The sequence below is a fragment of the Vulpes vulpes genome, chromosome 11, assembly GCF_048418805.1.
Source record: "Vulpes vulpes isolate BD-2025 chromosome 11, VulVul3, whole genome shotgun sequence".
NCBI lineage: Eukaryota > Metazoa > Chordata > Mammalia > Carnivora > Canidae > Vulpes > Vulpes vulpes.
The window spans coordinates 33,663,377-33,680,707 of record NC_132790.1 but is presented as its reverse complement, the minus strand read 5'-3'; the positions used below and the strand labels follow the sequence as shown (position 1 = coordinate 33,680,707).

At 38.0% G+C, this 17,331-nt stretch overlaps 1 protein-coding gene across 5 annotated transcripts in view; it reads left to right on the top strand.

The window, feature by feature from the left end:
* The window catches only part of PRCP (prolylcarboxypeptidase), a 138,652-nt gene that overhangs the window by 105,543 nt on the left and 15,778 nt on the right, over window positions 1-17,331 (top strand). For 2 of the 5 annotated variants that reach the window (XR_011995149.1, XR_011995150.1), the window contains exon 9: window positions 9,321-9,412. The exons of the other annotated variants lie outside the window; for them this stretch is intronic. The gene's annotated coding sequence lies outside the window, so the exon portion shown is untranslated. The remainder of the gene's footprint in view (window positions 1-9,320; window positions 9,413-17,331) is intronic. 5 annotated transcript variants of the gene reach the window in all.

Below are 17,331 nucleotides of genomic sequence, written 5' to 3'. Positions count from 1 at the left end.
TAAGAATAACCTATGGCAGTTGACTGGAGAATTTATCCTCAAGTCTTAATGCTCTCTTAGACCCCAGAATCTTGCAATACCTGGCAAAGGGGTATCCCCAAAGATGACTGAGATTAAGTTTTCTGTCTGTAAACTGGAGGGAAGCATGGTGTTGAAGTTAAAATTATTTAGAGAAAATAATGAAACATAGGGGTTTTTTTATTTTTGCTTTTTGTTGTTTTTGTTGTTGCTGATTTTTATCTGCTAAACTTTGATACCAAAATCTGGCAAAAGGAGTATAAAAAAGTATTTGTATCATCTTAAATTATTAACATCAATAAAAAACTTGTATTTGAGTACTCACCATGTGCCATGCCATGAGACATATATCTTACTTAATCCTTGTGTGGAAGGTATTAAAACTTTAGAGAAATTAAATAAGTGGTTGAAGCTCAGATAGCCTTGAAGTTGTAGATCAGATTGAGGATGATCAAAACCAATGTTCTTTTCCAATAAGAAGCCCTGCAATGCCTTCATACTATTACCACTAGATAGAAATGTCTTTAATAAAATAAACTAGGTTTAATTTATGGCCATATTAAATGATGAATACATCATACAAAATGTAGTTTAATTGTAGAAATATTAGGCAAATCATACAAAATGTAGTTTAATGTAGAAATATTAGGCAAATCCAATATTAGAAGACATAATCATGTCTTTCCCTCTGCTCCTCCCCCCTCCCCCCTGCTTGTGCTCTCTCTCAAATGAATAGATGAAATCTTAAAAATAAAAAAGGTAATGCCCTTTACATTAACACCAAAAGATCAAAAGACTTATTTATAAACCTAACATAAACCTAATATGTAAAATATCTATATGAGGAAAACTGTAAATCTCTGATGAAAGAAATCAAAGATCTAAATAAATAAAAAAATATTCCAGGTTCATGACAGGAAGACTTTTTTTAAAAAAATATTTTATTTATTTATTCGTGAGAGACACAGAGAGGTAAAGACATAGGCAGAGGGAGAAGCAGGGAGCCTGATGCAGGACTCAATCCCAGGACCCTGGGATCATGACCTGAGCCAAAGGCAGACACTCAACCACTGAGCCACCCAGTTGCCCCTATGGATAGGAAGACTTAATATTATTAAGAAGTCAGTTCTTCCTGACTTGATTTATAGATTCAATGTAATCCCAATAAAAAAATCTCAGTGAGTTATATTGTTGATAAAATGATTTTTAAGTTTATATGTGAAGGCAAAAGAACCAGAAGAGTGAACACAATACTGAAAAAGAACAAATAGCATTGACACTATCTAACTTCAAGACTTACAGTAAGCCGTAGGGATGAAGACATTGGCAGAAGAATAGACAAATATATCAGTGGAATAGAATAGAAAGCTCAGAAATAGATCCATACCAATATAGTCAACTGGTCTTTGACAAAGAAGCAAAGTAATTCAATGGAGAAAGGATAGTCCTTTTAACAAACGGTCCTGGAACAACTGGACACCCACATGCAAAAATATGAATCTAAATGCAAGCCTTACACCTTTCACAAAAATTAATTGAAAACAGATCACTGACCTAAACATGGTACACAAAGCTATACAACTTCTAGAAGATAACATAGGAGAAAACTTAATTGATCTTGAATTTGGTGATTATTTTTTAGATACAATACCAAAATACCAAAATACGATCTATAAAAGAAACTATTGATAATTTGGACTTCATTAAAATTAAGAACTTCGGTGAAAGACACTGTTAAGAGAATCAAAAGAAAATTCACAGAGTGTGATAAAATATTTGTAAAACACATGTATGATAAAAGATTTGTATTGAAAAATACATAAAAAACCTCTTAAAACTCAGCAATAAGAAAACAAACCATCCAATTAAAAAGTGGGCAAAATACCTGAGCAGATATACTTTCATAGAAGATACACACATGGCAAATAAGCATAAGAAAAGGCATTCAATATCAAATATTATTAAATAATTGCAAATTAAAACAACAATGAGATGCCTCTCCACACCTATTAGAATGGCTAAAATCTGAAACAATGATAATAGCAAATGTTGGCAAAGATGTGGGCAACAGGAACTCTCATTCATTGCTGGTGGGAATGCAAAATAGTATAGCCATTTTGGAGGAGTGTCTGTCAGTTTCTTACAAAGCTGAACATAGGCCTTGCCATATGAGTCAGTAGTTGCACAAGTGGGCATTTGCCCTAATGGGTTAAAAATTTATGTTTACACAAAAACCTGCACAAGGATGTTTATAGAAGCTTTATTCATAACTGCCTGAGATTGGAAATAACTAAGTTGTCCTTTAATGGGTGAATGGATAAACAAACTCTGGTACCTTTATTTTGTTGAGTATTATTCAGTGATAAAAGAAATGAACCTATCAAGCTATGAAAAGACATGAAGGAACCTTAAATGTATATTTCTAAGTGAAAGAAGCCAATCTGAGAAAGCTACATATTGCTTAATTCAAACTATATGACATTCTGGAAAAGGCAGAACTATGAAAACAGTAAAAGGATCAGTGGTTGCCATGGGTTTAACAACATGGGACCTCCCTCCCCTCCAAGACTGAGCTACCTGTGATCACAGCTAGAAGTCCAGCTTGCCAACAACAAAGATGAGCTCTATACCCTGGGAGAGCCACCCAGCCACCTGGTAACAAGTTGATTTCAATCTTCTTTTAATTACGGACAGAACAAATTTTCTCACTAGAATAGTCATTCTGGGTATGGATTAGCTTTCCTTCCCAATGCTTCTGCCAACTCCATCACCTATGGACTTATAGAATGCTTTATTTGCCCTCACAACATCTCACATTTCATTGCCTTCATTCAAGGAAATAATTACTGACAGCACAGGGGGTGAAGTTGTGGGCTCTAGCTCATGGTATTCGCTGTTTTTGTGGTGCAATCATGTTACCTACTATCCAGAAACAGCTGGCTTTATAGGACAGTAGAATCATCCAGTTATATCAGCTGGCAAACAGTACTTTCAGAGGTTGGATGCTATTCTACAGTGTGGAACATATGCTTATCTAGCAACCAATATATAATCCTGTTTATGTTTTTTTTCTTTTTTTTTTAATCCTGTTTATTTTATAGCTAGAATTACACGGGATAAGAAATTAAGGAGTTAAAGTAGGAATTGCTCCTTGTACTACCCAAAAAATTACAAAATATTTTTCTCATCTTTATGTATTTGATCACTGCTGATTTTAGAGGGCTTATTGCACAAGTAAAGAATGTTTTTGTTAGGAGACATGCAATAGTTCCATCAAATTGAAAGTTGATACTGTCAACTGGCAATACTGGGCTCCTCGTGTCACTGGTCTAAACATACAAAGAAGGATGTGACTACCGTGGCTAAAGTGATTGGTTCTAATTTCCAAGAGAAAATTGGGTTGTTGTTGCACAATGGGGAGAAGAGAACTGTCTGGAAACCAGGGTATTTTCTATGTACACTATAGTGACCAATAAAGCTGGGAGTGCTAAAGCTTCAGATCCTTTAAAAATGAATATTTGGGGTCATTTCACAAGCTTGTGAACCTTGATCAATTGAGGTGATAGCTGAAGGAGACAAGTCAGTGGAATAAGAAAGTGTAAAACTCAACTACGGCATTGATATCATTTATAGAAATGGGAACTATAGCAGATATTATTCTATTCATTGCTTTTTTTTTTAATTTTTTTTTTTTTTTTATGATAGTCATACAGAGAGAGAGGCAGAGACACAGGCAGAGGGAGAAGCAGGCTCCATGCACCAGGAGCCTGATGTGGGATTCGATCCCGGGTCTCCAGGATCACGCCCTGCGCCAAAGGCAGGCGCCAAACCGCTGCGCCACCCAGGGATCCCATATTCATTGCTTTTATGTGTATTTTAGTATATATTAACTATTTTCCTTACTCTTTTTCTCCATTATTTTACATAGGAATTGTTCATTGGGATAAACCTTACAATTTGATACTCAGGTTACAAAATATGTGGGTGGAATTTGACCAACTAAAACAAAAGTTAACTTCATCCAGAGATGGATATGGTGGCTGTTGGGCTCTGTCTCTCCTTTTCTGGGTGACATTGTCTTCCTCTGTATAAATGTTAGTTGCATCTCGTTAGGAGGCAGCATGAAGCTGTTACTGTTGTATGGAAGTTTAGTTATGGGCAAAGGGGTGTGATTGGATACTGAATAGGCTGAGAGATATATTGTGCACCTCTTTTTACTTCTCTCTTGTCTCATAGACCTAAGCCCGCCTATTCTATATTCTGTTCTGAGATGTTGGGGCTAGGACTCTACAAACTACTTTTCCTAGATGTCCTTGCTAGCTGCTTTTTCCAGTTAGGTGGTGCCAATGGGAGACACTGGCGGGAAATGGGAAAGAGAGGAGAGGGGATAGGACTTCCTTCCTGCTTTTAGCTCCTGTAGGTGTCCTTCCCAGATCAGGGAACAGCTCCTTATGGCTTTCCTTTTTTTTTTTTTTTTTTTTTTAAAGATTTTATTTATTTATTCATGAGAGACAGAGAAAGAGAGAGAGAGAGAGAGAGAGAGAGGCAGAGGGAGAAAGCAGGCTCCATACATGTGGCCTGATGTGGGACTTGATCCTGGGACTCCAGGATCACGCCCTGGGCCCCGAAGGCAGGCGCTAAACTGCTGAGCCACCCAGGCATCCCATACGGCTTTCCTGTTACCAGCTGTACCATGTCCTCTTAGTTTGAGCACTGGCTATGTGAAGGCCACTCCTCCACATCTCCAAATTCTGGTAATCCTATCTCTTCCCTTTGTTTTTTTTCAGTCCCAAGTGTGGCCTGCTGCTTCCTTAGGTTACTTGGCTTCCCTCACATGTCCCTTTGGCTCTTTCATTCAGTCTTCTAACATCAGTATAAGCAACGCTTTATATTAAGTTCCTATGTTAAAATTTCCTAGGGTAGTTTATTTTTTCATGATGGGGCCCTGACTGATGTAAAAAGCATCCAATGGGGAGAGGTGTTTCCTAGTATTAAGAACCTAGTAGTAAAGGTAAATGGAAGTTCACACCAAGAAACCAAGAACCTAGTTGTAAAGCCAAATGGAAGATCATACCAAGCCACAGATAACCATTAAGGCTCAGACCTTTTACAAATGAAGATTTGGATTACCTTACCAAATAAATAACATGACTAGGTGAAGTGCTAACTGACGCAAAAGAATCATGAAACATAGTGGAAGGTCATTATAAATACCAATTATCACCTTGTGGCCACTCAGAGAAATGAGAATTGTGGTAGTTATGCATATTTTCTTGCTTTGTCATGAATCTACTTGTATTTATTAGCCGATTTCCTTTATTCCACTCTTCTTTTCCCTTACTATTTTTTATAAGGTATATTGGTGGTGCTTAATTTTCTAATCTGGTTCATTAGATTATAGGATATCAAGAAGGTAGAAGAGAAAAGAACATCACCAATAGGTGAATACTGAGAGTGATGGGGCAGTGGGTGTAAGCCCTTTTTTTGGAGAGAGGGTAAGTGCATTTTCATTTATATGAGGGGTAGATATATTATATATTATATTATAGTTGCTATTTTGTTGATTGGAAATTTAAATGTAGCAGAAACTTGTGTATCAATATTATGCCAGCAAAGGGGTGGAATGAATTATATATTGTCTATTGGCAGTTAGCAATAGTTTCTCCCTCTTCTATGTTCTCAACCTCTTCCTATATTGAAGATTTTGGAAAGGTAAAAACTTCATTTCACAAACTCACTTGTTACTAGAATTCTGAATGTAATCTAGGCTCTTCTAGTGAGGTACATTTGTGTTACATTTGGAAGATGGTGGGCAGCCCTGGTGGCTCAGCGGTTTAGCGCCGCCTTCAGCCCAGGGTGTGATCCTGGAGGCCTGGGATCGAGTCCCATGTCAGACTCCCTGCATGGAGCCTGCTTCTCCCTCTGCCTATGCCTCTGCCTCTGCCTCTCTGTCTCAGGAGTAAATAAATAAAATCTTAAAATTTTTTGGAAAATGGAAGGAAGGTAGAAGACTTCTTCTTGGGGGTGGTGGCACTGATGAATGGATTTCAGCTAGCCAGAGTTTTTGTAGTGGCCAGCTTCTACAGTCTGCTGTTCAGCCAACAGCTTTGCAACAGCTGCATTGGTTTCCTAGTTTTTAAAACTTTGGGTAGCAGAAATATTTTCCTGACCATGAAACCTAGTGGTGATGTGACCTTAATATGTTGTACTGGTTCCTTGACTACTATTCCTTCAATCCTTTTAATGTTTTTTTAAAAAAGATTTATTTTTTTTAAAGATTTTATTTATTCATGAGAGACACAGAGAGAGAAGTAGAGACATAGGCAGAAGGAGAAGCAGGCTCCATGCAGGGAGCCTGATGTGGGACTTGATCCCAGGATTCCGGGATCACACCCTGGGCTGAAGGCAGATGCTCAACTGCTGAGCCACCCAGGTGTCCCCCAAAATACTTATTTGTTTGTTTGTTTATGAGAAATCGTACAAGTAGTGGGGAGGGACAGAGGGAGAGGGAGAGGGAAAGAACCCTCAAACAGACTCCCCACTGAGAATGGAGCTCAACATGGGGCTCTATCTCAGGACAATGAGACCATGACTTGAGCAGAAACCAAAAGTTGGCCACTCAACTGACTGAGCCACTTAGGCACCCCCCTTTTAATAATTTTTTTTAAACATTTAGCTCATAGTACACCAGAATAACCAGAGTATAAAATCTTTGAACTTGAACATAAATCAATAGAAATCTACAGTGAAATACAAATAAAACAGAGGTGAGGCACCTGGGTGGCTCAGTGGTTGAGTGTCTGCCTTTGGCTCAGGTCATGATCCTAGGGTTCTGAGATCAAGTCCCGCATTGGGCTCTTCACCGAGAGCCTGCTTCTCCCTCTGCTTATGTCTCTACTTCTCTCTGTGTGTCTCTCATGAATAAATAAATAAAATCTTAAAAAAAAAAAAAAAGAAAACAGAGGGGAAAAAACCAAAACAGCATCTGGAGATACACGGCAATAAACAATAAGTCTAACACATTTGTAATAAGAGAGAGAGAAGGAGGGACACCTGGGTGGCTCAGTGGTTTAGTGCTTGCTTTTGGCCCAGGGCATGATCCTGGAGTCCCAGGATCAAGTCCCACGTCGGGCTCCCTGCATGGAGCCTGCTTCTTCCTCTGCCTATGTCTCTGCCTCTCTCTCTGTGTGTCTCTCATGAATAAATAAATAAAATAAAATAAAATAAAATAAAATAAAATAAAAAGAGAGAGAGAAAGAAATCAGACAGAAGAAATAATTGAAGAGATAATGGTTGAGAAATTTATGCCTCTAATTTCTGTCCCTCAAGTAAACTACCCTCAAATCATAGCTGTTTCTCTTTCAGTGTCACCTTTAGATTTTTAATTAATATGCTTAAAATATTTTTATTTTGTAATTATAGATATTTTTAACACATTTATTGAGATATAATCCACATACCATAAAATTTATCCAATTAAAGTGTGTAATTCAATGATTTTGAGTATCTTCACAGAGTGGATATCACCATATCAATTTTGATCCTTTTTATTACTTCAAAAAGAAACTCTACATGCCTTAGCCTTTACCCCTTATATTAATCAGGATTCTCCAGAGAAACAGAATGAATAGGAAATATTTCTGTGTGTATTTTAAGAAATTGGTTCACACAGTTGTGAGGGCTCACAAATTTGAAGTTTGCTGGAATGAGCAGCAAGCTGAAAATTTCAGCAAGAGTCTATGTTGCAGTCTTGAGTTCAGAGGCAATTTGGAGGCAGAGTTCTTTCCTTGTAAAGTACTTCAGTGTATTCTCTTAAGAACTTCAGTTGATTGGATGAGGCCTGCCTACACTACATAGGGTAATCTGCTTTACTCATAATCTACTGATTTAAATGTTGAACACATGTTAAAAATGCCTTCAGAGCAACATCTAGACTTTTCACCAAGCAACTGGGTACTATAGCCAAGTTGATATATAATATTAACCATCACCAGCCACCCCTTGTCAACTTGGCACCCATACACATCTCCTTTTACCATACTTAATCTCTGAAATAAGACAAGTCTTCTTTCAGCTGGCAAGACCAGCAATATACCTTCACCATCCTACCTCAGGAGTATATTAACTCTCCAGCCCTATATCATAATTTAGTTTGCAGGGACTCTAATTCTTTCTCTTTCACAATACATCACACTGGGTCCATTATATTGAGATGACATTATGCTGATTGAACCAGAGTCCTGACTACTCTAGACTTATTGGTCAGCTTTTTGTGTGTCAAAGAGCAGGAAATTAATCCAACAAAACTCCAGAGGCCTTCTACCTCAGTGAAATTTCTAGAGGTCCAGTGGTGTGGGGCATATAGAGATATTCCCTCTAAGATTAAGGATAAAGTGCTACATCTGGCCATTCCTACATCAAAAACACAGGTACAATGCCTAGTGGATCTTTTTGGATTTCGGAGGCAACTTATTTCTCATTGGGGTGTGCTACTCCAGCCTCTTTACCAAGTGACCCAAAAGGCTGTTAGATTTTTTGTAATGTATGGTAACTAAGGTTAATAATTTGAGGATTTGGGATCCCTGGGTGGCGCAGCGGTTTGGCGCCTGCCCTTGGCCCAGGGCGCGATCCTGGAGACCCGGGATCGAATCCCACGTCAGGCTCCCGGTGCATGGAGCCTGCTTCTCCCTCTGCCTGTGTCTCTGCCCCTCTCTCTCTCTCTCTCTCTCTGTGTGACTATCATAAATAAATTTAAAAAATTAAAAAAAAATAATTTGAGGATTTGTCAGACCATTTTCCAAAGCAGCTATGCTCTTTAACATTCCCACTACCCTCCCACAGGCAAGGACAGATTCTGGCTTAAGGGAGCTAAACCTCTATTCCCTGGACTCTGTTGTCACACTTTCTCATGCCCTTACCTCCCCTCCCCTGCAGGGAGTTAAGTGAGTAACCTAGAGCACAACTTGACAGAGGTACCTACTCTCTCACTCTCAGGGTTACTTGCCTGACTCGAGAGAGAGTACCTCCTTCAGTTCTGGGCCCTGCATGTTTCACTCATGTCCAGGTATACCCCTCCCACCTCCAGCATCTCTAATCCCTTCCTAGTTCAATGTGTATGTTCAGGTCAGAAAAGAGACCCCTCCCTGCCCCGATCCAGTAGCTATCCCTTTTCAGACCATGTCCCAGGACTTTGGGGAGGTAGAAATAGCCAACCCTGTATTTGTAAGTCAAGCCTCCTCCATCTGCCCAAACTTACCTCCCATCCTCCTAGACTCCATCTCTGTTCTCTTTTCCCTTTTCAGAAGCATTCCAAATGCAAGGGCCGTATGAATCCTAGGGTAAAGCTGATCCGCCCTGCTTCATTTTTCCCACTCAAAGCACTATCAACATGCAGGTAAGCTGAACCTGCTCCCTGTCCTCCCAGGTGGGTACCTGTACAAAGGTGGAAGGTACTAACCTAAGGAAGCCATGGAGGAATATTTGAGGCTAAATGATAGTTAAGAAAGAGACTTGTGGTGGAGGTTTAAAAATAGGTAGGAACTATTTGTGTTGGACTATGTTAGGCTCCTACATAGCCCAGGAGTCTAGCTCTCTATCCTTTGTTTTTGTTTTGTTTTGTTTTGTTTTTTTCTCTATCCTTTGTTGCCAGACTTCTTCAGAGTCTCAGTTTCATGTACCGTGCATTGGGGTCTAGTCTATAGCAATAATTCTTCAGGAGGAGGGCAGGAATATATGTGCAGGAAAATGAGCTTAGAACCTGACCTCTCTTTATTTTCCCAGTTCTTGGCCTAGATCCTCATTTCTGTGTGGAGTTCACCAATTCCAGAGAAATCCAATTAGAGTGCAAGTCAGAAGGTTTGTTCCTTCAGCAAAATAAAGTCCAGTGACTTGCAGGGACAGAAAATTCCAGCTATGTCCGAGTCTCAGATCTAGGACAAAAGTGCTCCATTCCATGTAACAACAGCATTGCTACTCGGAGAACCTTCTCAGAGAATCTAATCTGTTCTGTCTGGAACCCAGTATTGAATCAGAAAAAGGAAGAACAGTTGTCCATAGCAGATCAGTTTTCTCTTTTCCCTCACTGTACTTTAATACTCACACTCCATGGCAGTGACAGCTTTAACCCGTTACCTTGGGTTTGGTTGATATTTTCCTTTTTTTTTTTTTAATTAATTTTTATTGGTGTTCAATTTACCAACATACAGAAAAACACCCAGTGCTCATCCCGTCAAGTGTCCGCCTCAGTGTCCGTCACCCATTCCCCTCCAACACCCGCCCTCCTCCCCTTCCACCACCCCTAGTTCGTTTCCCAGAGGTAGGAGTCTTTATGTTCTGTCTCCCTTCCTGATATTTCCCAACATTTCTTTTCCCTTCCTTTATATTCCATTTCACTATTATTTATATTCCCCAAATGAATGAGAACATACACTGTTTTGGTTGATATTTTCTCACATTAGATTCAGATTATGTATTTTAGGCAGGAGTATCTCAGAAATAACTCTGTATTCTTCTTGATATGTTCTATCTCAGTGGTGTGTGATTTCAATTTGTCCCATTACTGCTTATGTTTAGTTTAATCATTTGACTAATGTGGTAATTTCCAGGGTTTTTTTTTTTACTAAATAAAGTCAATCTTTTCTACTTTATATATATAATACATATTTTGTGGGGAGATATCTTAAAGCTATGTAAACGTTCAGTTTCTTACCAAACTTTTAATTTATTCATTTATCTATCTGTTTGGACTCATGGTTTTCAGTTTTATTCAATGGTTTATAATCCATCATGATCATTATTTACCCTATGATGTTAAAATTGTTTTCTATTTGGTCAGTGGGAACCCCTTCAAGCTGGCTTCTGAGTCCTTTTGACAGATCTCCATTATTCTTTGAGCATTTCCTTACTGGCACAAAGAAATACTCCTGGCTCATCTTGTACTTTGCCTCCTCAGTACTAGAATCAGCTATTTGTCCAAGGAGTCAAGGTCTGAGTGAAAGTATGTCTATTGCTATTGGACTGTTGCTGCTCCCAGGTCCTGCCCATAGACAGGACTAGGAACACACATTTATATCTACATTTATTTCTACATTTATCTATGTATATTGAAATCCATAAGTTCCCAACAAAGCCTCTAGTTCTAATCCAATACCATAGGGCTTATTTTACATTTCCCCTCTGCCCTTTGAATATTTATAACTCTCTTCTCTGAAAGTGAGAATCCTGGCCCTTGATCTTTAATATATTTAATTTTTGCTCAATCCCCCTATAGAAAACCAATTTCTCATCTCTGTCTTTGCCCCTTGCCGTATAAGAATGCCCTCCTCAACCCTCTCCAATATTCTGTGCTAAGCCTTTCCTCCACATGGATGCCTTGTTCCCTGGTTTGGGCTCTGAGATGTCATACCCCATTCCTCACTTGCTCTGGCTCTGACACTCAACAGGGAGCTCCCTTCCATGGACTCCTTCCACACATCAGGCTGACACATAATATCTCTTCACTGCTTGGGCTCTGACACCTTACAGTGGACCATTTCAGTTCTTCTACACCTCACCCTCCCACAGCCAGCACAGATGTTTCCTCTGTTTTGCCTTTCCCACATGCTTTAGGACTAATTATTCAGGAAGAGAAAGGTAGGGCAAGAAAGGAAAAGAAAAAAAAGGAATGGGAGAGGAAGGAATGTCTGTGACTTTCCCTTTTATTTTTAAAATAAAGACAGTTGTGAGAAACAAGATGGGAAATAAGCCTCTCCAATCACTTTTTCCCCTCCCAATCACTTTTAAGGAAGAGTACATATGAAATTTGAGGGTATGGACACTCATTTTGTTACCACTATCTCATCCAAGTATTTTAAAGTGTCTTTTTAATATCCTCAGATGTATATACATTCTCATTTAAAGATCATTGATGTAAAGGTCACAGATTAAATGGAAGGCAAATGCCTAGGAAGAACACTTTCCACCTCTGAATTCTGGCAAACAGGCCTCAAACCTTTTAATGACCATAATTCCTTTACCTTAATCTCTACTGTTCTACTCCCCTTTTCCTCCTGCTTCCATCTTCTTTCGTCCCTTTTCCTGTCAAGAAGCAAGCTGTCTTGAGAAGAATGCACATTCTGCTGTTGTTGGATAAAGTAGTCTATAGATGTCTGTTATATTCAACTGATTGATGGTGTTGAGTTTAACTATGTCTTTACTGGTTTTCTGCCTACTGGATCTGGGGTATTGAAGTCTCAAACTTAGTAAAGAATTGTTCCACTCTCCTTGCAGTTCCATCACTTTTTGCTTCGTGTATTTTGACACTCTGTTGTTAGGTGCATATGTTTAAGGACTGTTATGCATTCTTGGAGTATTGACCTCTTTATCATAATATAATATCCCTGTTTATCTCTCATAATTTTCCTGTCAGTCTGCTCTATGTGAAATTATATAGCTAATTCCATTGTTTTTTTTAAAATTAGTGTTAACATGATATATGTTTCTCTGTCCATTCACTTTTTCTTATGATGAAAGAATTTTTTTTTTTTTTTTTTTTTTTTTTATGATAGTCACAGAGAGAGAGAGAGAGAGGCAGAGGCACAGGCGGAGGGAGAAGCAGGCTCCATGCACCGGGAGCCCGACGTGGGATTCGATCCCGGGTCTCCAGGATCGCGCCCTGGGCCAAAGGCAGGCGCCAAACCGCTGCGCCACCCAGGGATCCCAATGAAAGAATTTATATTTAGATTTAACCAGTTTCGATGATCACAGTTTGGTTGGCACCATCCAAAGCATCATAATCGGGAGCCAGTTGAACATATTCCTTCTTCCCTCCATTGAGCCTGATCAAAGTGTTGACCTTGGCCACGTCACTCTCATAAAGCGTCTTCACAACCTGTTTAATCTGGTGCTTGTTGGCCTTGACATCCAAAATGAACACAAGTGTGTGGTTGTCTTCTATTTTCTTCATGGCTGACTGGATAGTCAGGGGGAACTTGATGATGGATAGTGATCAAGCTTGTTTCTCCTAAGGATGGTCTTCTAAGGGTATTTGGGCCGCCTTTGGAGACAGTATCTTGTGCCATCAGAATGTAGGTGACATGCAGAGCTTCTTCTCCTTCTTCTTCTTCTTCTTCTTCTTCTTCTTCTTCTTCTTCTTCTTCTTCTTCTTCTTCTTCTTTTTCTTCTTGTGACTGTGTATGCCTTTAAGCATCACTTTCTTGGGCTTCAAAATCTTTGCTTTGGCTTCAGCTTTGGGAGAGGCAGGGGCTTCCTTCTTCACCTTAAGTGCCATCTTCATGAAAAAGCCTCATTCACTTATTTTTAATCTATATGTGCTTTATATTTAAAGTGGGCTTCCTGTAGACATAACATAGTTGGGTCTTGTTTTTTAATCCATTCTGAAAACCTCTGTCTTTAAACTGATGCATTTAGACCATTGTCATTCAAAGTGATTATTGATACAGTTGGTTTATCTACCACCATATTTATTGCTGTTTACTATTTGTTGCTCTTAGTCTTTGTTCCTTTTTTTGTGTGTGTGTGGCCCATTCCTTTTCTGCCTTTTTGTGGTTTTAACTATTTCATATGATTCCATTTTCTCTCTTTTCTTAGCTCATCAGTTATAATTTTTTTAACTCTTTTTAGTGGTTGCTCTAGAGTTTGCAATACACAATTATAACTAATTCAAGTCTGCTTTCAAATAACAATATACTGGGGCACCTGGGTGTCTCAGTGGTTGGGCATCTGCCTTTGGCTCAGGGCATGATCCCGAGGTCCTAGGATCGAGTCCCATGTCTGGCTTCCCATGGGGAACCTGCCTCTCTCTGTGTCTCTCATTAATGGATAAATAAAATCTTTAAAAAATTTAAAAAAACAAAAAACAAACAAAATAAAACAAAATACTGCTTTATGCATAAGTGAAATGCCTTATAATCAAACTAATCCTAACTTCTCCTTCCTGTCTCTTTTATCATTGCTGTCATTCACTTCATTTATACATAAGCATATATATGTATTTATATATTTTTGTGTGTATATATATATGCATGCTCATACATACTTATATACATAAACATAGCATACATAATCAAATACATTATTGCTGTTGTTATTTTGAACAAACTTGTTCCTTGGATCAGTTAAGAATCAGAAAAATAAACATTTTTAAATGAAAAGAAAAATAAACATTTTTCTTTTTTGCCTTTACTTATTTCTTCTCCTATGCTCTTCCTTTATGCAGATCCAAGTTTCTGATCTATGTTATTTTCTTTTTTCTAAAAAACTTCTTTTAACATTTTTTGCAGGGTAGGTCTACTGGCAACAAATTTCCTCAATGTTTGTATGGAGAAGTCTTTATTTCTCCCTTACTTGAAGGATAAGTTTATAGGGCATGGAATTTTAGATTGGTGTTTTATTCTTAAACACTTTAAATATTTCCCTCTACCATCTTTTTACTAGTATGGTTTGTGAGAAGTTGGATGTACTTTTATCTTTGCTCCGCTATGAGTAAGGTCTTCTTTACCCCTCTCTGTCTTCTTATGAGGTTTTTTCTTTATCTTTGATTTTCTGTAGTTTGAAAATGATATCCTGTAGTGAGTTTTTAGTTTGTTTGTTTTGGCATTTATCCTGCTTGCTGTTCTCTGATCTTCCTGGATCTATGATTTAGTGTCTAACATTACTTTGGGAGAAATTTTCAGTCAATATTGTTTCAAACATTTCTTCTGTTCCTTTTTCTTCTCCTTCTGGTATTTTCCATACGTATGTTATACCTTTGGTAATTGTCCCATAGTTCTTAGATATTCTGTTCTGGTTTTTTCCCCAGTCTTTTTTCTCTTTGTCTCTTAGTTTTGGTTGTTTCTAGTGAGATATTCTCAAGCTTAGAGATTCTTCCCCTGACCTGCCCAGTCTACTAATAAGCCCATCAAAAGCATGCTTTATTTCTGGATCTCTAGCATTTTTTTTTCTGGTTCTTAGAATTTCCATCTCTTGGCTTACATCATCCATCTGTTTTTGCATGCAGTCTACTTTATTTGTTAGATCTATTAGCATATTAATCATAGTTAAATTCCTGGTCTAATAATTCCAATATCCCTGCTATATATATACGTGTGTGTATATTTCTGATGCTTACTCTGTCTCTTCAAACTATGTTTTTGCCTTTTGGTATGCCTTGTAATTTCTCTTGATAGTTGAACATTATGTACTGGGTAAAATGAACTAAATAGGACTTCAGTAGATGGATGATTAGGGCTCAGCTTTTTTGTGGACCATGCACTTCACAAGTGCTTTTCAGGTTTTTCCCCCTCCTCTCAGGTGGGACAGGATGGCTAGTATGAGCTGGAGTTGGGTATTTCCCTTTCTCCAGGTAGTTCAGGCTCTGGTTAGTTTGTCCTGAGGGCAAACCTTGTTCAGAATAGAATGGTCTGGCATATTTCAAGATGGTTTCTTTTCTCCTACCCCTGCAGGAAGCACAAGATTATTTTTTTTCCTCCATTATTTACTGTGAGAACTGTTAGAGCTCCAGGAGCTGAAACTTACAAAATTTGGGGGAATGCCATGATGACAGGGTCCCCCCAAATTTTATCTCTCAGGATTTTCTACACTGAACCCCCAGTGTTTTACAACTATAATTCAGGGGTTTTTGTTTTGTTTTGTTTTGTTTTTTGTTTTTTTACCCAAGCACTGGTCCTCTATATGTTTCTTCTCCTGTGTGATTTTCTGTATTTGCCTGTCTTTCCAATTTTGGGGGGTAGTAGTCTGCTCTGTGACCTTATTTCTCTTATAGATCTAAAAAGAGTTGTTGATTTTTTCAGCTTTTTCAGCTTTTTACTTGTTTGAATGGGGTAGCATCTCCTTACAGCTAGGACCCAGAAATCTCTTAGCTTTTTATTTGTAGCTCTTGGTGAAATTGTTTGGTTTCTAGGACAATAAATCGAATCTTTTTCTCAAATAATATATCTTAAGTATGTGAAGAAAGCTATCATGTTGTTTCTAATTTTCCCTGGTCTAACATCCTCCTTTCCTTGTCTCACATTCCCTCTTTTCTCTTTCCTTATCTTCCTTTCCCTTCTTCTCTTTCTTTTATTCCCTTGTCAAATAGTTACTAAACCTCTACCTATCATACTTTCTGTTAGGCACTGAGGATAACTTCTTTTCTTTCCTTAGGAAAATGATGCACATAGGAAAGAAAGGCACATAAGATTTTATTAAATTAATAAATTAAATTTTATTAAATTTAATAAATTAAATTTATTAAAATGAATAGAAGAATTAATAAATGTTCTGAATCCTATAGAAGTATACTTGCTCCTGTGCTTTGATTTTGACCACCATTTCTTTCCCGTCATTTTCCTTTTGATAAGCTGTAACATATCAACATTCTCCTTCACTTGTAGTGTGTCTGTAGTCAAATCTGTGCAGATTCAGAAAATTCCCTTATGTCTATTTTTAAGCTAAATATCTTTTGAATAGTTTAACAATTACTTATATAGGAATAAGTTATGACTGGGAGAGTGTGTTTGAATTTCTGATGCCACATGTAAAAAAAGTTGGACTGGTATAATATGTGTTTTCTAATGAATATTTGCTCCATTGCTTAATGTCAAAATGTAATCGGGTCACACAATCCACACAGAATGGCATAGCCATTTTGGTGTCTGGCAATCTTTAATGGAAGGTGAATGAAACTTCGTTTATTCTGCTGCAGTTGTAGACTCTAATAACCATCAGGGCTCACAATAGACAAGGTCCATCCTAGAATTTGTTAAAATAGGCAGCAGTTTTATTATGAAGCTAGAATTTCATGGTGTGGAGAGCCCATGATTTATATTAGTTGACTGTGACTCATTACTGGTAGATGAACGAAGAGTAAAACAATACTATTTACTGAGTCACCACAGTTACTATTTAAAATGAATATATGCACAGATTTACTTTTTTTCAACTTCAGGATATTCTCAAGATGGCTTTGAATTGCTTAATGTGGAATCCTAAAAAAATTAAATCGATGGCTTAGAATTCAAATGAAAGAGTAGGTTTCAGAAAGAGAGCATATAACTTCTTAAAAAGGAAGTTTTGCCTTTTCTATACAGCTTTGAAACTGAAAATCTGTGTTTGGATTCCAGTGACCCTGAACAATAAGGGTGGAAGTGGGCCTTTATTTATTTCACATTGCCTTTCAGATTTCTCTTTAAATTCCCTGTGATGAGTGACTCTTGTTTTTGATGGTCAAATGATACTAATGATGAAAACCAGAAAAGGCCTTGACTAGGGTAGTAAAGCCTATAACATACCCAGGAGCAGATTCTATATAAAGATTTGAAAACACGAAGGATAGGA